Below are 23133 nucleotides of genomic sequence, written 5' to 3' on the forward strand. Positions count from 1 at the left end.
CATGTCCAAGTCCAAAGTCAAGGGGCAGAGACGAACACTTCATCTGTAATGGGGTCCGAGCAGGAGTACAAAGGCAGGAAGTGATAAAGAATTGGAGCACCCAGTAAAATCTACCATAGATGGACCCCTAGGACTAAACATCTCATACAGGAGCAAGTGGGTACCTATTGTTTCTGCAATTTGTGCCTCCAGATCTGTCTTGGGTGCAGTAGGTCATACAAGGAACCAGGAGGGAGAATTTGTGGAGTCTACCCAGGGTGGAAAGTTCAGTGCTCTTTCTTTTGCCATTTCAGAAGGCAGCTAGGACCAACTTTTGTAATTCCACTCAAAATGCCTTAACATTTGCTATTTTGAAAGCCTCTCCTTATTATAACTATTAGAGAATCCCTGAGATCATGGTCCTAGAACTCACCTGGAGCTATGTTGTAGCAGGGAGCCGAGCAAACTATCCTGCCTTCCAATCCATCTTCAGAGGAGAAGCAGCGCAGCAGATTGAGCAGATGGTGGTCGCTTCTCAGGGGCAAGAAACGCTGACTGAGTCCTGGGCTCTCCTCTAAGGAAGCAAAGCAAGGAAACTATTATTTACTGAATACCAGCTCCATCCCAGGAACTGTACTAGATGATTTTGTGGAGTATCTGATTTAATCTTCACCAAAGGAATGCTGTATGGTAGTCAATAACGCCCCGCATTTAATACATGTGGCAACTGACATAGAAAGCAGTGAGTTGCCTGTCCCCAGCTGCCACCCCAGTACCCGGATGTGGTTAGTGGATGAGCTGCTCCATTTTGCATTCACCACGGCAATCAAGCCTGAGGTGCGGGATCTGCTGCAGAGAGGGTTCCTCAGAGTCCCCACAGCTCTGGGCTCACATACTTCTACTTTCCACACTTTCACTGAGACTCAGGAAAGTGCCCAGTGGGGGCAGCAGAGAGGGTGCCTTCTTCCCACAGGCACATGTTGGGGGTGATTGGACTGTGTGACTGAGCCTCATGTGGAAGACTTCCAGAAACACCTAGCTTCCCAATCATTATGAAATCTTGCCTTGTCTTCTAAACTGAGGCTCTGTGTCTCCCAGAATGAAAAAGTTGAATTCATATCTGGTTTATTTCTCAGCAAGAGAGTACCTCAGCCTTTCTAAGGTCCCGGGCAATCTTTCCACGTGATTCCTGCCCCTGGCAGGCCCTGAGGTATGCTCCCTGTGGGCCCCAGCCTTCATTAGCTTCCAAGAAATAAAAACACAAGCTCTGCATCTCGCTGTCATCTTTTCCTGGGCCAAATGCAGGAGAGTGTTGTCATGGCAACTGCGGCAGAATTTAGGACACAGAGGATATTTTGGCCCTGCTGCATCTTTGGCCAAAAGTTATGCCATGTCACTGTGACATCACGACCACCCATTTGGGCTGTGGATGCACTCCTCTGTCTCAAAGTTATGAGCATTTCGGTTAATTATATTCTCTTCTCATATGCTCACTCTTGGGGCCCTGCTTCCCATCCAGCTCTCCAGTCAGGATAGTTGTGGTCTGTATTCAGATGTCCGACTGCCAGACAGGCGCTGGAGGAAAGCATGTGTGTGGGCTCTGCTGGGCCGAGTCTCTGTGCTGTACCCTCCTCTCCAACACACTGAGATATCAGGACCACAGGAACTTCCGATGTCAGTGACCGAGTTGGAGGATTTCGCAAAATCATTCTTAAAATTCATGTTACTCTTCTCTTTTGGGGCAACTGGGGGAAGTTTGAATGTGGAATGACTATTTGACATGGTGAAAATTAATTGACAAGGGGAAGTGGCAGACGTTAACAGATCTGGTATTTCCACGAAGATGTTAGTAAGATTCATCTCTAATTTAAGGGAATATGATGTATTTGCTTTCTTGTTTTGCTTAATTTTTTTACAGTGCACATACACTGCTTTTGTGACAATGAAAATTTGTCTTAAATTATAAAATGGGAATCCAGTATCCTTCTCTAATACTATCGAGGTTCCAAAAGTGGTTAAAGTTTGTGACTAAAAACAAACGAAAACAGAAGACATAGTTTCTGTTTTCTTTTCATACCTCACACACAACCCCAAAATTCTGATTTGCAACCCCTGCAGAATCACTTTTGAATATGTAAAAGTGAAAATGAATGAGATTATGGAAATAAGTGCTTCTTAACCAATTATTATCATTTCCTCCACCCAAGAGCCTAAAATACTTGAAGTCCATGATGAGAAATTTGACAGTGAATCTTCTCTTTCTCTAAAGCACCATACCTGGGGTGCCTGGTTGGCTCAGTCAGTTAGGAGGCTGCTTTCAGCTCAAGTCGTGATCTGAAGGGTCCTGAGATGGGGCCATGCATTGTGCTTCCTGCTCAGTGAGAAGTCTGCTTCTCCCTCTCCCTCTGCCCTTCCCCCAACTTGTATGCACATGCATACAAGTCTCACTCTCTCTCTCAAATAAAGAAATAAAATCTTAAAAAAAAAAAAGCATCATACCTCCCACCAATCTGTCTTATCACACAGCCAGGACACTTTATAAAGGGAAATGTCCTACCACCTTGCCCCTGATGGTGTCATCTGGGAACCAGCAGCATCAGCATCACCTGGGAGCTTGTTAGGAAAGCAGAAGCTCAGACCCCATTCTAGTTCTATGGAATCAGAACTTGCATTTTAGTGAGATCATCATGAGATTCAAATAATATTAAAATTTGAGAAACTGCCCTCTATGTCACCTTTTGGCCTGAGAGGGTTTCTTACCTTTCCAACAATGGGAACCCAGTTATTCTTGGTTGCAGCTCTTACTCCTATCAGGTACATGGCACACCCTGTGAATGGGTCATTTTTCAACCAAATCCAGAACATGAAAAAACAGATGTGGACCAACATTTGGCTCTGCTCTACTATAACCAGCACTTGTTCCTCTTTGGCTCTTCCTTGTCCTGTTACTTCTGTTACAAATGCCCCTTTGTGTTACTTATCTCTGCAGCAGACCAAAACATAGTGTTTGAAAGCAAGTACCTGTTGTCTCCTAGTTTCTGTGGGTCAGGAAAAGCCAGTATAGCATGGCTAGCTGCTGTCTTCCCATCAAGTTCTATATCATCAGACTTAGCAAATAGAAAACACAAGGTGCTCAGTTAAATCCCAGTTAAAGTGGAATTTCAGATGAACAATGGATTATTTTTTAGTACCAGTCCCATTCATTGTTTGGGACACACATTAAATAAAAAAGTTATTTTTTGCAACATTGTCTAGGCCTCTTGGGAGGTTGCAATCAAGCTATTGACCAGGACTGTTATCATCCTGGTTGACGGGGTGATTAGTTTTCTGTGTCATCTTGTCTGGGCCAGGGGCTCACACGGCTTGGTATGTGCAAGCAGTATCCTGGATATTATTATTGGTACTTGCAAGTAGTATCCCGGATATTATTATTATTTAATTATTATCCTAGATGTGCCTGTGAAAGTGTTTTTAGATGAGATTAACATCTGAATAGGTAGACTGAGTAGTCTAATGTGGGTGGGCCTCATCCAATCAGTTAGAGGCCTGAATAGAACAAAAAAGACTGACCCTCCCGGTAGTAAAGTGAAACTCTTCCTGCCTGACCTGCCTTGAGCTGGTTCTGTTGTCTTTTACTGTCTTTAGACTTGAATGGAAACATTGGTTCATTTCAGCGCAATCTGCCAGATTTTGGACTAGTACTCAACATCATCAACTCTCTTGTTCTCAGGTCCTTGGACTTGGACTAGAACCACACCATTGGCTTTCCTGGGTCTTCAGCTTGCTAACAGCAGATCTTGGGACTTCTCACCCCCCATAATCCTGTCAGCTAATTCCTTATCATAAATCACTTCATCCACATGTGTATATATACACATATGTGTACACACACATACACGCACACACACACCCATCCTATTCCTTCTGTGTTTCTGGAGACCCCTAATACATTCTGCTTCTAAGCACTCTCACACGGTTGTTTGATTGTGGGAAGGCTTTGGGCCCTCACCATGTGTGTCTGTCTACAGGGCTGCCTCATGACATGGCTCCTGGGTGAGCCATCCATGAAAGAATAAGAGAATACAACCAGTGTGGGAGCCAGTCTTCTCATAACCTAATCATGAAAGTGGTATTCACATTCTAATACTTCTGCCACACTGTATTTGTGAATCACTAAGTCCAGCCCACATGCAAAAGGGGGACTTCCATAAAGATGTGAAAACCAGGAGGCAGGAATTATTGTGGCTCATGTTAGAGGCTGCCTACCATGTTCTTGCTTCTTCCCACCCACCTGGGAATATGAGTTAGAAGGGGACATAGATATTAACTTGCAGTTTGTATCCTGGAAGCCCATAACAGTTACAAGAAGGTAGTGATGTCTGAACCTTACTCATAAAGACATCTGATGATCATTCCAAAGATATGAAGATGGTGCAAAGAACCCTGGGAAAATGGATCCAGAAATTAAAGTGGCAGGAAGGCCCTGTAGGGTCTGAAGTCCCTGCCTGGGGATCTGCTGCAGGGTAGCTCAGCTCTTGCCTCCACCCAGGAGTTTCTGTTAAGTTTTACTTGAAGAACCATACATAGACTCCCTCATTTTCTCAAATTTTCCCAAAATTCCTTATTAGGATTGAAAGAGAAATGTCCCAAGAATACTTTTAACATTTTAAACACAAAGTGTCTTTAGAAGACTGAGAAAATAGGACTGGGGATGAGAGGAGGGTGTATTCTAGAAAAATCATCCAGAAAGGATTGTTTGAAATTGCATTCCAAGAGCTCATTGCTGCAGACAGAAAAGTGACACCTTTGTGTTCATTCTGCTTTTCCCCTCCCTGCTCACAGAGGAGTCACAGATGTGACTGCACTTTAGGCCAGCCCACCTCTGAATCAGATCATGCTCAGAGCATTTTATGGTCGGGGAAAATGGGATCAAATATAAAGGGAAATAAAATGGTAGTGATGAAGGGCTTTGAGCCAGAAATGCCATTAAAATAAGAATATGAAATAAAATATGTTTAACCATCTTAAGGTCCTTTTGTTTTTGTTGTTGGTAGGGTTTTTATTTTTTGTAAAATATGCTATGCAAACATTAAGAAAATTATTTTCGCAGAACTCAGCTTCATTTGAGGCAGCCATGTAGAGTCGTTCCTAATAATTATAAGGCAATCTCCAAAAATAAAGTTAATTCCCTGGCAGCCTATCAATTTAAATTCTCACAAAACAAAACATCTTTCCAAAGTTTCCATTAAGCAAGGGCTGGCCTTGGAAGCATATATGTATTTGGTAAAAAAACAAAAACAAAAACAAAACAACAACAACAAAAAACACAGGATAGAAACAAAATAAGTGGTTTTTACAATTGAATTCTCAGAGCATTTTGTACATCATATAATATCATCTGTATCCCAAAAGTAGTTGATTTATTTAAGTTTAACAGGATAAAATTGAAAACAGGTTCAATATGGAGATATCCCCAGTGACCTGAGAATTTTCCTTTTACTTATGTCATGAAATTTGGATAAATCCCTTGTTTAAATTTATTGCAGAAACAAGGTTTGTTGTAGCCTTCTCTTCAAATTCCTTCCAATTCCTTCAGAAAGAAGGAATTTCTTGGGGGGCCTAAGGGCTGTTGTAGAATTGGTTAGGCTCAGCATATTAGCATTGATATTTTCAAAAGGGGATTTGGTCTTGAAAGGCAAGAAAAAAAGTGGATTAGTTTTTCTCACAAAATGTGCAGCTTATCATGTTTTCTCTGTATCTCTTTCAGGCCTCTGTCAATTCAGCAGTTTTTTTTTTTTTTTTAATTGTATTTATTTATTCATGAGACAGAGAGAGAGAGAGAGAGAAGCAGAGACACAGGCAGAGGGAGAAGCAAGCTCCATGCAGGGAGCCTGATGTGGGACTTGATCCCGGGTCTCCAGGATCACGCCCTGGGCTGAAGGCAGCACTAAACCACCAAGCCACCCACGGATCCCCAATTCAGCAGTTTTTAAAAAAAAATCATTAAGTGTTCAATTCAAAATACATTTATTCTGTTAAAGGCAATGTCCTAAATGGCAGAAGAAAAAGGTGGTTATGAAGCAATTACTGCCGTCTAGAAACTTTCCATCTGGTAGTGGGGTCTGGGCAAATGTGCCATGCATGGTCCTTGTTAGCTTTGTCGATGTGCACATTTATGTTCTAGGCATTGTTCCTGGGGCTTTATGGGAATTAACTCATTTAATTCTTACAACAGCCACATAAAAGAAGTTCCATTATCATCCTCCTCATATTGTGGATGAGGTAACCAAGACTATAATGGAGACATCAAGAACTTTTTCCAAGGTAAATCAGCTGGGCTGTAGTGTAGACAGCATATGAGATGGATTGTGGTCCCTCCAAAATTCGTATGTTGAAGCCTTGACCTTCAGTACCTCAGAATGTGACTGTGCTTGGAGCTGGGGTCTTTTAACACGTAATTAAGTTAAAATGAGGTCATTAGGGTGGACCCTAATCTCATATTACTTACAAGAAGAAGAAATGTGGACATAGGTAGAAAGGAAAGACCGTGTGATGCCACAGCAAAGTGGCCATCTAGAAGCCAAGGAGAAAGGCCTCAGAAGAATTCAATATAGCCAACACCTTGATCTTCAATTTCTAGCCTCCAGGACTCTGAGTAAACACCTTCCCTTCCCTTCCCTTCCCTTCCCTTCCCTTCCCTTCCCTTCCCTTCCCTTCCCTTCCCTTTCCTTTCCTTTCCTTTCCTTTCCTTTCTTTCCTTTCCTTTCCTTTCTCCTTCCTTCCTTCCTTCCTTCCTTCCTTCCTTCCTTCCTTCCTTCCTTCCTTCCTCCCTCTTCTTTCTTTCTTTCTTTCTTTCTTTCTTTCTTTCTTTCTTTTCTTTTCTTTTCTTTTCTTTTTTTAAAGATTTCATTTATTTATTCATGAAAGACACAGAGAGGGGCAGAGACATAGGCAGACGGAGAAGCAGACTCAGGGACTCTGGGATCACACCCAGAGCTGAAGGCAGATGTTCAACCACTGAGCCATCTAGGCATCCCGGGAAACATTTCTGTTGTCTGAGCCACCTACTCTATGGTACTTTGTTAGGGCAGTTCTAGCAAACAAATACAGATAGGATTCAGACTCAGACTGGCTGATGTTAAGTGTTTAACATGCACAGCTTGGTTGTCACCTCCTTTAATTTATAAACCACATACGAGAGGTGCAAGCATGTGGCTCCATCAAAGGATGTAGCAATCAACTCTGATAATTGGGAGAGGATAAAAGCTCCTATATAAAGAGGTACTTGAGATGGTCCTTGAAGGTGGGAAGGATTTGGACAAATTCTGACAGTGGGTGAGAGGGCATTTCCAATGGAACAAACAGATGGAACAAGGGTGCTGTGAGTCAGAAATTGTAGGGTAAATTTGTCAAACTAGAAGCTGACCCACCCTGGATGGAATGGCCGGGTATGATACATTTGAATAGGGGGCAGAGAGCTCTTAATCTTTTATTACTTTTTTGGGGAGTATCATGTGCTTCTTTATACCATGGCCAAATCTGTGAATGTCTTTGCAGATTAATGTTTTAATTCCATAAAAATACAAAAAAATGTTTAAAAACAGCCATCAAAATAAATATTAAGAAGTCGGTAATTAAAAATCACATGTGCTTCTTTATGAATGCATCTGATGAGTTGATCCAGCAGCATGTCTAACCACCATAATTTTGAAGTAAGGATGCACATGTGTGGCATTTTGAAATGTCTGCTACATAGGCAGCATGATAGGCAAAGATTTGTAATGTCTGCCGAGAAAAACACAGAAGCCACAGTTACTTATGTGCTTTGTGGTCTCGTTCACAATCAAAAGAAATGCTAGATTTCAGTTAGAAATTAGTAAAAATAAAGATGTACTATTTTTCCATCCAAATTCATATGCCCCTGGCCTCGAGCAATGGTTTTTATTTTTTTTATTTTTTTTATTTTTTTTTTTATTTTATTTTTTTTTTTTTAATTTTTTTTTTTTATTGGTGTTCAATTTACTAACATACAGAATAACACCCAGTGCCCGTCACCCATTCACTCCCACCCCCCGCCCTCCTCCCCTTCTACCACCCCTAGTTCGTTTCCCAGAGTTAGCAGTCTTTATGTTCTGTCTCCCTTTCTGATATTTCCCACCCATTTCTTCTCCCTTCCCTTATTTTCCCTTTCACTATTATTTATATTCCCCAAATGAATGAGAACATATAATGTTTGTCCTTCTCCGACTGACTTACTTCACTCAGCATAATACCCTCCAGTTCCATCCACGTTGAAGCAAATGGTGGGTATTTGTCATTTCTAATAGCTGAGTAATATTCCATTGTATACATAAACCACATCTTCTTTATCCATTCATCTTTCGTTGGACACCGAGGCTCCTTCCACAGTTTGGCTATCGTGGCCATTGCTGCCATAAACATCGGGGTGCAGGTGTTCCAGCGTTTCATTGCATTTGTATCTTTGGGGTAAATCCCCAACAGTGCAATTGCTGGGTCATAGGGCAGGTATATTTTTAACTGTTTGAGGAACCTCCACACAGTTTTCCACAGTGGCTGCACCAGTTCACATTCCCACCAACAGTGTAAGAGGGTTCCCTTTTCTCCACATCCTCTCCAACATTTGTTGTTTCCTGCCTTGTTGATTTTTCCCATTCTCACTGGTGTGAGGTGGTATCTCATTGTGGTTTTGATTTGTATTTCCCTGATGGCAAGTGATGCAGAGCATTTTCTCATGTGCATGTTGGCCATGTCTATGTCTTCTTCTGTGAGATTTCTGTTCATGTCTTTTGCCCATTTCATGATTGGATTGTTTGTTTCTTTGGTGTTGAGTTTAATAAGTTCTTTATAGATCTTGGAAACTAGCCCTTTATCTGATATGTCATTTGCAAATATCTTCTCCCATTCTGTAGGTTGTCTTTGAGTTTTGTTGACTGTATCCTTGAGCAATGGTTTTTAATCTCTCTGGTTTTCTTCACTCCTTCTAGAATCTGATGCAAGTTACAGATCTTCCCGTCTCCCACTTCTGCAAAATAATAATAAAAAGCACATATACATGAAACCCAATTCTGTATGCAATTTGAGAAGATAAGTGGACTGCTAGCCTAGGAAGATACCAGACTGGAAAGACAGGTTCAGACTATATTATAGAGGATCATGAATAATAATAAGACTTTCTACTGAAATTGATAGCTGATGATAGAGAATTGGAAGGTTTTTAGTATCAAAATAATGCAATTGGAGATGTGCTCTCAGAAGACTTTCCCTTATCATAAACTATTTCTTGAAAAGTCAAATAATCTCATCTTGATTGTCCCTTCATTCGGTTTTTACAAATGTATGCATCACTACTCTTAAATACCTGCACAATTCTAATAATGCATTTTTTTTTTTTTGTGGAATTTCTTAGTAATGCAGGGTTTTTGCTTACTAACATTGTGGAGAATCAATAGTATAAGAAGCTGCAGCAGAGTCTGCATTACTTCTGCATTGAAGGCATTGGTGACCACCATATCTCAGGTGTTGTGTTCATGGTCATGGAAGAGTACTGAGCCATTGATCACCTGCCAAGTATTCAATCCAATTTATTTGTTAAAGTGGCTGGGACAACTAGACAAGTACCACTACAGATGCTTAACCACAGAGCTGGCTTAACCACTCATCCATCAATTGATTTTTTTAGCCCATATGTCAGCCAAGAAACCTAAGAATAATCTCCTAACAGTTCATTCATTGGAATTCCACAGACTCAGCTGCTCAGGTGAGAGAGTGCCCTTCCTCTTCTCCTGGTGCCATCTGCAGCAGTTCCGCAGGATCTATCACAACACTCCTGGAGGAGGGAGTGGGTCACAGTCTCTAAGACAGAGTGGTGGTCTGCAAGAACCTTTCAAAACTCAGCGCCCTGGGGCTCAGCCTTAGAGAGAACTCTTGGTCAAAGAATACAGTCCTGTGGAAGTCAGCCAAATCCTTGACTCCACTTTGCAAAGCCACATGTGGATCCATAGCAACAATTGCAGGAAGCCTCTGACTTCTGTTTACTTCTATCACACCCTGTGGGGATCCTGGAGTAGTGCCCCCATAATCCTTGGCCAAACCTCTCTCAACTCCTAGGCTGTCCTCCCTTGTCAGCTCCAGCTTCCCATTATAGTTCCTTCACTTCTTTATTATGTAGATTAACCAAGACTTTCTTTAGCTGGGAGGAATCCTTCCTCTTTTAGAGGAGGGTGGAAGGAGGGTAGACAGAATCTGTGCTAATAGTTGCAGGATTGTCTTTGAAGGGTTGGATCATGGTGGGGGGGGTGTCGTGAACAATCCACATTAATCATTTTTGTCTTTGCATTGCGAGGTCTGAAGGCTACTCAAAGTGAAGGCAGTCTTGGAAGCCATGAATTTCCTGATGAAGAGAGAGAGTTTCAGAGAGGTGAAGTCACTTCCCTTACTCTTGGTTGTAAGTGACAGAAAAACTTAAACTGGCTTGAGTCAGAAAAGGGAATGTGTTGGCTTCCATAACTGAAGAGCCCTGGACTAGTAGACTCTTCAGGAGTAGCTGGATCCAGGTGTTAATGTGAATTTACCAAAATATCATTTCATCTTTCTGTTCTCTGTTGAACTTGTTCCTGAGTAGCTATTTCCTAAGTGGTAAAAGAGTTGGTCTGCAACAGCTCCATGTTACAATCTCAACAGAAGGAATATGCTTACTTCCTCGTGGTTCCAGGAAAAGTTCCAGGTTAGAAACTTTAGTCCAGAGTAGGCCATGTGGCCATCCCTGAAGCAGCTTCTTTAATTGTGATTGGCTGTGCCTAATTCTTGTTCTTGTAGCTGAATCTGGGATCCACTGAGCATGTGTACCTTGGGGAGAGATAGATGTTTGACCAAAGAAAACAAAATGCTATTAGTAAACAAAGGGTTGAAAGGATATTTGGGAGTGAAAAAAATAAAAAATGCCCACAGCCCTGCAGGCTACTTTCTGGCAGAAGTTTGCTGCCTGAACAAGATGTTGCAGGTACCCTGTGGTACAGTTTTCCTGTGAGAGCTCCTGGCAAAATGGCTGAAATCCTGAAGATTTCAGTAGAATTCCTAGCACTAATGCTTCCAAATGCCGAACCTCCGCGTGGTTCAGCTTGCCAGCCTGACCTCTTTACTCTTGTTTAGTTGGGGACCTGGGTTCCTCTATCCCCACCTGGCAGGACATGGCTAGATCATCTGCCTGGGACTTATTTCCTGTCTTATTCTTTCCAGGTTAGTTTCCCATGTACTGGGTTTCACTTTGCTGTTTCCTTGGACATGATGCTCACTCTATTTGGCACTCCACTTACCTCATGGTGTGCTTCCAAAAACAGTATCACCAGTTCTGCTTGATTGGTTTGGTTCTCTTTGTATTTCAATATCTGCTTGAAATTGAGCTAGTTTTGTTGCACCTTAGCTTGGATTTTGATGTAGTTGTTCAAGATCTCATTGTGGTTGCCGTTTCTTTTTTTTTTTTTTTAATTTTTATTTATTTATGATAGAGAGAGAGAGAGAGGCAGAGACACAGGCAGAGGGAGAAGCAGGCTCCACACCAGGAGCCCGACATGGGATTCGATCCCGGGTCTCCAGGATCGCGCCCTGGGCCAAAGGCAGGCGCCAAACCGCTGTGCCACCCAGGGATCCCCGTGGTTGCCGTTTCTGCACCCATATGTGCCTACATACAACTCTGTACCCCTAGACCTTGAATACCATGCACCTTACATGTTTGATAGAATTCACTGATGAACCCATATGAGCCTACTCCTTTCTGTTTTAGAAGGTGATTAATTATTGATTCAATTTCTTTAGTGGATAGCTGACTATTTAGATGGTCTATTCAAATCATATTTCTTTTTTTCTTTCATTTAAAAAATTTTATTTAAATTCTATTAACCAACATACAGTGTAACACCCAGTGATCATTCCATCATGCACCCTCCTTAATGCCCAACACCCAGTTACCCCATCCCCCTACCACACCCTTTGTTTCCCAGAGTTTGGAGTCTCTCTTTGTTTGTCTTCCTCTCTAATTTTTTCCTACTCAGTTTCCCCCTCTTTCCTTATGGCCCCTTTCACTATTTCTTATATTCCACTTATGAGTGAAACCATATGATGATTGTCTTTCTTCGATTGACTTATCAAATCCTATTTTTTAATTAAAGAATTCCATTCAATCCAAATCACATTAGGGAGTCTCATACTATAAGACAGTTGCTGCTCTGTGCCAGACACTGTGCTAAACACCATGGATACAGCAGTGAACAAGGAAGATCACAGTACCTGAACCAGGAATTTTAAAGTATGTTGAAAAAAATGTGTAAGAAAATACTTATAATTAATTATAGCTCTGACAGTACAATAGCACAACAGAAGAGCACACAGTGCCACAAGAAGAGGATTTAAATTAGACCACATTAAATAAAGGCTTTCAGAAGAATTTTCCACCTGCTTGATGGGCTCTGTTCACTTAGCCAGGCTTATGCCAGAAATCCTGAGCACCTAGCACCATGGGTTCCCAAAGTACCTGTGAAATGTAGCACTTGATAGCACTTCCTTTCTCTTATTCATTTTTGCATTTCTAGAATAAAGTACTTGACATATGTCCAGACTTCTCTACTCTGCTTTGTAACCTTGAGTTGGGGAGAAAGAATGGCCCTTCTTCCAGCTTCTTCGTTTTGAACATCCCATCCCCTTTCTTTTGTCCTCTCAATTCTAGGGGTGATAAATCTTTCTTGATGTTTCTAATATCTGACTAGCCCACCAACGTCTTTCTGTCTTTTGTTCTTTTAACAATTGTGCAATCTATTCTTTGTATTAAATCTGCTCTCTTTGAAATACCCAACATGGTTTCTGTTTTTCTAATTTGATCCTGACTGATACAAAAGTCAAAATATACATGTTTCAATCTTAACTGAACTTGATCTCTCTATGTGAAGCAGCTGTTGGGTAAAGATGTTGTTTTAGGGGGGAGAAATGGGTTCTAGTTTACAGCTTAGCCAATATTTCACAGTTTAACCTTAGGCCAACCATTTATGCCTGTGGGTCTCCATTTATTCATCCACAAAATGAAGGGTTGAACTTCATCACCTGTAGAATTTCCTCCACCTTAACATTTTATGATTCTGCGGTTTAATCTTAGCTTTATCTCAAATTTCTTGTGAGCAGTTTGCTAGATCTTCCAATTCTCTTTTTAGTGTATCTCTTTATACCTCTTAATGATTTTAGAAAATTCTTCACTTTTACAGGCATTTTTCCTACTGAGAGCAACCTCCCTAGCCTAATTGCAGTTAAGTCCTCTTTGGGCTAGACTGGGTTTCTTAAGGAGAATTTAGCCATCCTAAATAACATTACTCCTTTTCTCACTAAGACAGCGTAAGGATGGCTTTGCTTCACATCTTGGTTCAATGAACTCTTAAACTCTTCTCACCCCTCTGAATTTTGTGCTAAACCACTTTCTCATTTAGTATGAAGCTACACGTCTCAGTAATTATTGCTGGCAAGTCAGTATTCTGTCTACACACTCTTCTTGACATGGAGCAATAATAGCAATCATAAAAAGAGTAGACCAAATGTGTAACAGATGCCAAGTGCAAATTGAGGTGAATGATTGTGGATAAAGAACTGTCATCACCTACATCACAAACATAACCAGCTGGTATCTGAGACATAATTTATATGGAAATGTGGAATACACCCTCAACCTTGAGCACTAAAGTAAAATAAATATTGTATTATAATGTTGATGAAACCAACAATACACTCAGGATATCCCCCACCAGTTTCAAACACGTATGCCTTTTAGAACTTGGTTCATCTCTCTGCCAAATTGGCCCAATTCTTACTTATGCTTGTGTAGCAAAACAAGAATCTTGGGCCAAAATGGCTGAGACAGATCTGGAGTCCTCATCAGTGGACAGCATCCTTCAGTGAGGCAACATGTGCCTTTCCCTGGTGCCATAGCAACTGCTAAGTTAGAGATTGAAGTTATTGTCAAGGGGATAGTAAAGAAAAGAAACAGAACACAGCTTTAGATAACATGAGTGATTTTTTTTTTTTCTATTTCCAGGCATTCTGTAGTCATTCATTTTCATGGATTAATAACTCTGATTTCCAGGAAATAACAAGAGAAGAATGTTAATTTTTCAGTGTCTAGTTTAGGTATCTCAAACTATGTTTTGGATGGGCTTTATCCATTGTCCCAAGAGACAGTAGATGAAGAAATGCACATACCCACTGAGAAGGCGAACCTTTCTCATCTCTGGGTTGAGTACCAACATCCCCACTAGTCACTTAGGGGATTCTTTAAGAGCCACTTAACCACTTTGACAGCTTACCATAGATTGGGGAGAGGGTCAAAAGGAAGAGGGACTTGAGTTGGGATGTCAAATACTGAGGGATCTTTTCTAGCTTTAGAGCCATGAAGAGAGAATGCCTCATGTTATAATGTTTACTATCATTTTGGAGTCAGGGATCTAGATTCCTTCAATTCACATTTCATCTTCCAATTATTTTTCCTTTTAAGCCTCTCAGAGACTCTTCTATCTACCCAACAAGTCCTTCCACAAGACACTCTATTGGGAAAGAGTTTAGAGTTTATTGACACCAAATACCATGAATATCATTAATGGTATCAGTATCTTCAGTCTTATTAAATGGTGCTCATTTGAATGATTGACTGGTGATATGTAGGGGTCATAGTACCCCTCAGGAAGAAAGAGACACAGTGGTATTAAGTACTGGATCCCATTCTCTGGTCCAGACAATGTTGTTCAGCAAATAAAGTTTATTTCTGTCTATTGTTCTATTGTTCTTTCCCCCGCCTTTTCCCTTAAGGGATCTCTTATCTCCTTTCCTTTTCTCTCAAGCTGGTATCCTCATTTTCATTCTCCCTTTAAAAATCTTTCAATAATGGATCTAATAAACTCATTTACATTGAGTTATGTAGGGCAGATGGGACTTAATGTGTCCATTATCATAATCGGTTGAGATAAAAGATAAGAAAGCATGATGGGGGAAGTACCCAGAGTAGTTCACATTTAAAAGGAAATAAACTCATAAATGGAAGAAGTAAGTGTCTAATTACAAGATGGATGACATCAGTGAGTTGGTAGGAATGTTTTAAAACTCCAGAATCATTCTACCTCCATGACCATCCCTTCATGGGTAATCTTTCCTAACACTAGTAGCCTCAACTACAGACATTAAAACTGACATATCCAATTCTAGAATTTGGATTTTGGGGTGTTCTTCACTCTGAACTGACATCATGAAGATTTGCATTTCTTGTGGGGTGGAGATGGTCCAATTTTACATGGGAAAGTCACTGATCTCATTATATATGTAACTTACATGCTAAAAAAGCATGTAATCAAACACATTTGATTTTTTCTTCCACTCCACTTTTATTTTATTTATATCATTTTTAAAGATTTTACTTATTTATTTCAGAGAGAGAGAGAGAAAGAGCATAAGCAGGGGAAGGGACAAACGGAGAGGGAAAAGGAGAAGTGGGCTCCCTGCTAAGCATGGGCCCAAAATCATGACCTGAGCTGGTCAGATGCTTAAGCCACCCAGGTGCCCCTCCACCTTTAAAGTATATCATATGGAGAAATCTTTTATAAAGCCTCTGGATGAAAACTATTTAGGTCCCTGGACTTTTCTAGTCATTCTTATGGAATAGACATCCTTACAATAACTTTACATCATGGAGATGATCTCTATGAATAATCAGAATGTCTAGAAGATATCAATCAAAATTACAGAGCTCATTTAAAATGAAATTATCTCTGCATTTTCAACTCTTGAGAAAAGGTGGTTTTCTGAAGCTCTCAAAGTGGTCCCATGAAACCCCCCTCACTGGGCTTTAGGTAAAGAAGGTGATACCCCTTCCCTTACTTTCTTGGGGAATTAGAGACTCAGAATAGCAACACCTCTTTTTAAGGAAACATCCCCATTCTCTTCACATTATGTCCAATTTTTCTAGCCTTGGCATTGCTGAAGGATCAAGAGTACGGAGCTAGTTCTCCAACATTTCCTTGAAAATTATATATTTGTGTATTTGTCTCACACTCATTTTGATTAATTGATTTTATCTTAGGATATTTTAGTTGAAATTAAGAGAGGAATAGTCCCATTCTAACATCCTCCTTTATCAGTTAATTGGTCTTTCCTGTAGTGGTTTCTGTTTGTAAGTTGGAGTTGGGTAGGGTCCCACTGATCAGAAACATTTGGGTACTCTCTATTCTGTAGCTGCAAGCACAGAATTGGTATTTTATGTCCAAACAATGGCTACATGGATTCAGAAAGGCAGTCATTGATTAGACATCTGTTAGATATCAGAGAGACTTAACTTTGCTAATTTAAATTTTCCTTTCTGCATTTAAGTTCCATGGGACAGTCTGTAAAGTCTTTATAATCATGGATCATGTTTCTCTAAGTTGTTCTTGCTCCCTGGAAAACCAAATATAAGAACTATTTTAGTTATGATTTTACAGATGGAAAGTTGAATCAGAGATATTCTTTCCAATGTGCATGCCAATGAAAAACATACTAAAATCAATCCTTGGTCTCATTTCACCAGTGCATTGTTTCCCCAGCTATACATCATTACATTCTATGTCAACATAGGGACATCACTGTTCTACCACCCGGGGTAGTAGTGTTGGTTAAGGGTGATACAATCATCACAGCTTATGGTAAATGCAAAAATGTAACATAGGAGCATAACTGTCATACTCCATCCTAGCAGGTCATTGGTCAACATTAGTGTTTCTCTTTCATTTCCATCTTATCTTTTGTTTTTGCAAAGGGCCATTTTCTAAAATTCTGCAAATATGTGGCATGACTTTCTGGATGCCCTAAAGTTTATTACAACTTTTTTGTGTTATTTCACACATCTGGTGATAAATCTTTTATTAAACTTAGCTTAGAGAGAATGGCAAGTTCAGTTATCTGCCCAAAAGGCTGGGCTTGATTATAAATAAACCAGCATTTATACTCTTTTTTGGCAGAGCACTTGGTAAAGTCCTTTGTTGATAAAAATATTCAGCTTTATCATTGGTAAATATAGCCCCCCCTTAATATGGCTCTATTTTTATACTTTGCTTTTATGTGCCTTCTCATTATGAAAGATATTCCTCTAGTAATGACCAAAGCTCACCACGGGTGGTGGTGAGGTGATTGGCATGAAACCAATGCAATCAGTTGGAATTCAGAGGTAAAAAAAATATATAATTAACTTACTTATGAGACAGTAAATCTTTTGATTTAATGGATGTGTGAATATTGAATCCATGATGGCTTTAAACCATGTCCACCAATTCTATGATACTCTTCCCTACAAGAAGTGGAATTTAATTCCCCTGCCCTTGAGAGTGGGGACATAGTGATTCATTTCCAGTAAACAGCATATATTGGACATGATTTTATATTAAGTTTGTAAAAGGCAAGGCAACTTCAGCCTTGTTGTCTGGGGTCTCTCACCCTGGAGGAAGATAGCATGATGGCATGAGATGCATCAGCAGCCCATGGAGGAGCTATGTGGCAGAGAACTGAACCTTCCTGTCAACAGCCATGTGAGTGAGTCGTCTTGGATACAGATCCTCCAGGTCCACTCAAGTCTTCTGATTATTGCAGTTCCCCACTGATATCTTGACTAATAATGTCATGAGAGATTCAGAGTCAGAATGACTTAACTAAATCTTTTTTGAATTTCCTTTTTTTTTTAAACTTCCTGACCCATAGAATCTCTGAGGTGATAATTGTTAAAAGCCTCTAAGTTTTGAAGGTAATTTGTTATGTAGCAATAGATACTAATACACCTCTGAGCCAAGCAGTACTTTTTCAATGTCTCTGAAATGGAGATTCATTGAAGTTAAATTGAGTTGAAGACTCAGGAAGGTCCTGGTGATAAGATGGAGGAAAAGATGTTCACTAAGTGTTAGATGGTTTGATCATATTAGGAAGAGAACTGGTGGGCATAAAAGTAGAGTCTTTGGGAAAGTTGCAAAAACAGCAGCAAAAACTATTGGAGGATTTTCCAGTAAAGATCACTGAAATTATTGAAGATGGCAACTGGTAAAAGAGGATTTTGATATTGATAGAAAAGGAGAAAATGGAACACATTTTCTTTTTTTTCCAATTTGTTAAGATTTTATTTGTTTATTCATTAGAGTCACAGAGAGGCAGAGACACAGGCAGAGGGAGAAGCAGACTCCCTGTGGGGAGCCCGATGTGGGACTCAATCCCAGGATCCCAGGATCATGACTTGAGCCAGAGGAAGACACTCAACCACTGAGCTACCCAGGTGCCCTAAACACATTTTCAAGGGCATTTTCATTTACCAAAAATAGAATCTTCGGGACAGTCACACACTAGATTTGTCAGTGAATATATTCAAAATAGAAAAACTTAATTCAAATCCAATTTGAATATCCCAGCAGAACTGAGGAATCCCTATTCTTGCTGTAAGAAAATTATTTTTCCAATGCCCCAGGGTCTTGCAGTATCCCTTGCAATTTCCTTACACCCTGCCTATACCTAAATGATAATGAGGGACCTAAATAGAGCCTTTATTAGTCTCTCTTTGAGCTTCTTATTTTGAGAGCATCATCTCTTTCTTGCTGGTAGAGTCCTTGGAGATTCTTGTGAAACCCAGTGTTGTTCCTTTGTCTACACCAGGGATTGAGCCTTATCAGTGGCAGGGTCACATTATTTTTATTTATGGTCCAGCAGAGTGTCCAGCCCACAGTAACTAGTTAATACAAGTTTAATAAATATATAAACAAACTCAGAGTAGGTAGAATCAAAACATATAACAAGCAAGGGAGGGAGAGAAAACATATTTGTCAAAGGAGTGTACTCTGTGTGAACCTAAGAAGTAATACACTCCATCCCCAATATTATGGAACATGGGAATAATATAGGAAGCTGTATATCTTTCAATTCTTTTCAGATAAAACTTGACCTGTAAGGGTAAGAGCCCTGTTTAGAGCCTTCTTTTATCTTTTCAGTTTTCTCTTTCAGTTTTATTAACTTAAGAAGGCATTTAAACTTTTATATCCTTATTTCCTTCATCTACAAAACAGGGGTAACAATACCTATATCTAAGTGTTGTTATAGTATAGTGTATAGTGTTGTTAATTAATGAAATTATTTTTCTAAAGTATTTAGTGTAGGGTCAGACACTGGGACAGAACCCAGTAAATGAATGCTTTTCTGTTTTGTGGGGTTTTTTTTCTCAAGGCATAATGATTTCCCAAAAGACATACTAAGTTGAAAATTAAGTCAATATAAAAGCTTAAGCCAATGTATGCTATGGATAATCTTTCCTCCTTTATTCAATATTATAAATCTTGTAGTCCAAACATGTTAGTCCCATCTGAGTCCCATACACTTGGACAATTACTCAATCAATAATTATATGTTGGACATTCCCATCCTTTCCTCCTTCCTTCGTCAGCTAGGCTTCTGCCTCAGGGCCTTTGCACTTCCTGTTTCTCTGTCTCAAAAGCTCTTCTCTCAGTTTTCAATTAGCAATAATCGTGCCTTGGATAAACCTCATTGGCTATGATACTGCCACTGCGCAAAGCTAAAAGCTCTTCTCCCAGATATTAACGTCTCCATGACTTGCTTTGCTCAGATTACTATGCAAGAGGTCTTCTCCTTTACTCACCTTTACTTTCCTTCATAAGCCTTATCACAATCTGGTATGTAGCATACCTACTCCTTGGTGTATTATCTGTCTTCCTAATCCCAATGTAAGATCCAGGAGTGTAGAGATTTGGTGTGTTCACTGCTGAGGCCCACTTTATAGAACAGTGCCTAGCACTTGATGGGCACACAATAAATACTTGAAGAATGAATGATTGAATAAAATTCTAGGAGTTGCAAGGATAGCAGTATGACATCACATCTTAATGACAGCATACAGCCTTCCTACATGCATTTGTCCATTTGTTTCTTCCCACCTACTGGAATATCCTAACTCCAATTATCAGATCCATATTGTTAAACTCCATGTTTTTAAAGTTAATCTTCAACTCCCAGCCCCAACTGTCAACTTTTCCCAGAAAGACTTGTTCATTCAGTGCAATTTTACATCAATATATCCCTTCTCTGACATCCCTTAGGATAAATAATTGAACGAGAGAAGCTATGTGATGGATTGCCTATGTTTAGGAAGGATAGTCCGTGCTTTGGTGGAGGCAATCTCTTTTAAATTGCTTCAGTCTCTAGTTTTGTAAGAACAAATACCTATAAACTCACCTGATGTTTGAAGCTGTGTCCTCCTTTTAGAGCCTCTTAGGCTGGCCCCATAGGTGAGGAGGGGCAAGTACACTGCATGACTCAATTTCAAATATATTCACTTTCTGATTAGATAAGGGAAAGAGTATATATAATGTCATAATTCTATTCCAGACCCAGGAGACGTAAAAGATGACTCAGTCATCATGCAGAGGTGACAGGAACATGAGGCATTTCCCAAGAGCCAGGGAATGAACAGAAATTTGGCTGTAGGATCAGATGGTTTGGGTTCAAATTCTCCTTCTCCTTCTCAACGAGCTCTGTGTTCTTGAGAAATTTGTTTAATTTTTCCAAAATTCGGTTTTCTTCTCTGAAAAATGGTAATATTTGGCCAACTTGCCACATAAGGATGATCTAGTGATTTGCTGTCTGTGAAATGGCTTCATGAGATATTAAGAGTTTTATATTAAGTAAAATTTACCTTTTATGTATTTTATGCCCAGATGCTGTGGTTTGAGTAAATAGCTCCTGCATATCATAGCTAGGCAAACACCTAGGTAAGGGCTTTGATAGAACTAGAAGCTACTAAGCTTATTTGCCAGGGCTGCCATGACAAAATACCACAGATTTGGTGGCTTAAATGACAGAAATTTATTGTCTCATGGGGCTGAAGGCCAGAAGTTCTAGGTCAAGGTGTCTGCAGTGTTGGTTCCCTCTGGGGACTGTGAGGGAGAATCCATGCCTCTCTCCAAGATTCTGGTGTTTTCCCAGAAAACATCTTTGGCTTCAGAAACATCACCCTGATTTCTGTCTTCTTCATGGGGCATTTTTTCTACATGCATATGACTGTCTTCAGATTTTCCCTTTTTGATAAGGACACTAGTCATAACGGATTAGGGGCCACCCTAATAACGTCATCTGAATTTAACTAGTTATATCTGTAACAAAGGGGTTAGGACTTCAACATATGAATCTTGGGGAGACACAATTCTACCCATAACAATTCTGTACCCAGAACCCCCTGCCTGATCAGATTCTTGAGAGGCAAAACTTTGTTTCTGAATTAATCTAATGTATCTTCCCTTAGGATATGTACTCTTTCCTCCAGCCAATAGACTTCTGTGATAACTTTCCTGGACAGCAGTGGTGAAAGGAAGAAAGAAGAGCAGCCTGCCTCCTGGGAAATAACACTCTATCACTCCCACTGTTTAGAATCACCGGCATAAGGTGACTATGCAGAGTAACTTTTAGTTGGTTTTATTGTTGTTGTTAAACCCTCTATAGACAATGCTTCCCTTTATTGCCAGCATCTAGGGCCTATTGCTCTCACTTTCCTGCTCTTGATAAACCATCACCAGACCTGCCCAGATAATCAGCTCATAGCAGGAACTGCATTAATAATTTCCCAGGAGGCTTCTCAGTGGCGATGCAAATAGTTTTACCAAGACTCATCCACAAGTGAGCACACATGCCCAGATATGCTTGTTAAGAAAAATAATCCAGAACTTGTACAAGAGAGTACACATAGTCTTTCAAAGACATACTGGGGTATAGTTTAACAAGCCCATCCAAAGACTATTTAACTGTCTGTGGGAATGTACCTTTTATGGCTCTGCTCTTCTACTATTAATTAAATACCCAGACTCCGTGAAGTTACATGTTAACTTGCAGGTTTTGTCTAGCTGAGATGCAAATAATTCATGTCCAGTAGAAAAGATAACCACTTTAAGGCATATACTTAGCAGTATTATTATAACTTTCCTTCTTAAATGCCTATAAATACCCAGTTCCTCAAAATATTCTTTTAATCAAATTTATCATCTTAGTGGGGTCATAATTAATGAGTTAATACAACTTTGACACCAGTCAAAATGCACCAATTTGCAATAGAAGAATGTGCTGCAGTCACATCCCAATTTTTATAGTGTGTGGCTCATGTCCACTAGAACTGCTCAATGTTCTGAAGTTTGATAGATGAAGACACAGATATTTCTTCTGTTGAAGATATTTCTACTTCTTCTCTCCTTCTCACTCCAGCCCTTGTCAATGCCTCTTCAGATCAATGTTTCCCGGTCAGGGCAGGAAAGAGCAACAGAAGAGGGAAAGGGTAAGTTTTGTTCAATACCTGCACAAAAAAATTTAAAATAACATTTTTGAGGATGTGAGGATGATCTGGCTGCAATGTCTGTCACCTCGTTGATCACTAGGGTTGATTTGTGTGATCTGCCTGGCTAGGTGGGTGTTCCCTTCCTTTCTCTTCATTCCATGTGCATCCCTTGAGAAGCTGCATGCTTGGTCAAGGAGGATGACCCTCCTGGATAGAGGAAGACCATTCTTCAGTCAAGGGTTTAATAGTAGCTGTACACCCCTGCTGGAATCTCCAAACAAGCTCTCAAGGTCCATTTGTAGGAGAATGTAGGGTAGTCAAGCTTCTAAGACTCCAGACACATCCCAATGAGATGCTGCATGTGGCAGTCTGCCTTTCTTTTAAAATAAATAAAATAAGTAAGTAAAAGAAGTAAAAGAAAAAAAAGTAGTAAGTAAAAGAAGAAAACTTTTGAGTAGAAAGTATAGGTTTTCCCTGCTGTCTGAAAGTAGAGTGTCAGGATGCCTGGGTGGCTCAGTGGTTTAGCTCCTGCCTTCAGCCCAGGGCATGATCCTGGGGTCCCAGGATCGAGTCCCACGTCAGGCTCCCTACATGGAGCCTGCTTCTCCCTCTGCCTATGTCTCTGCCTCTCTCTGTGTGTGTCTTTCATGAATAAATAAATAAAATCTTAAAAAAATGAAAGTAGAGTGTCCTATGAACCCTTTCATAAGTCCAAATAGTGTAAAGCAAAGAAGCAATTACCATAACTTATCTGGAATTTTTTGGAGTGCTTCTAGACC

The 23133-nt window shown here is 40.1% G+C and overlaps 1 long non-coding RNA gene and 1 pseudogene across 1 annotated transcript in view; one reads left to right on the top strand and one right to left on the bottom strand.

Annotated features, from left to right (window-relative positions):
• LOC140619900 (uncharacterized) overlaps positions 1–22354 on the top strand; it is a 67940-nt gene extending 45586 nt beyond the window's left edge. Inside the window, exons 3-4 of the long non-coding RNA XR_012019702.1 lie at positions 21335–21474; positions 22285–22354. This is a non-coding gene — a long non-coding RNA (uncharacterized lncRNA). The remainder of the gene's footprint in view (positions 1–21334; positions 21475–22284) is intronic.
• On the bottom strand, positions 19520–19593 carry LOC140609068 (U4 spliceosomal RNA; annotated as a pseudogene).
• Positions 22355–23133: the final 779 nt, after the last annotated feature.

This window comes from Canis lupus, chromosome 1 (assembly GCF_048164855.1).
Source record: "Canis lupus baileyi chromosome 1, mCanLup2.hap1, whole genome shotgun sequence".
In the NCBI taxonomy this organism is placed as follows: domain Eukaryota; kingdom Metazoa; phylum Chordata; class Mammalia; order Carnivora; family Canidae; genus Canis; species Canis lupus.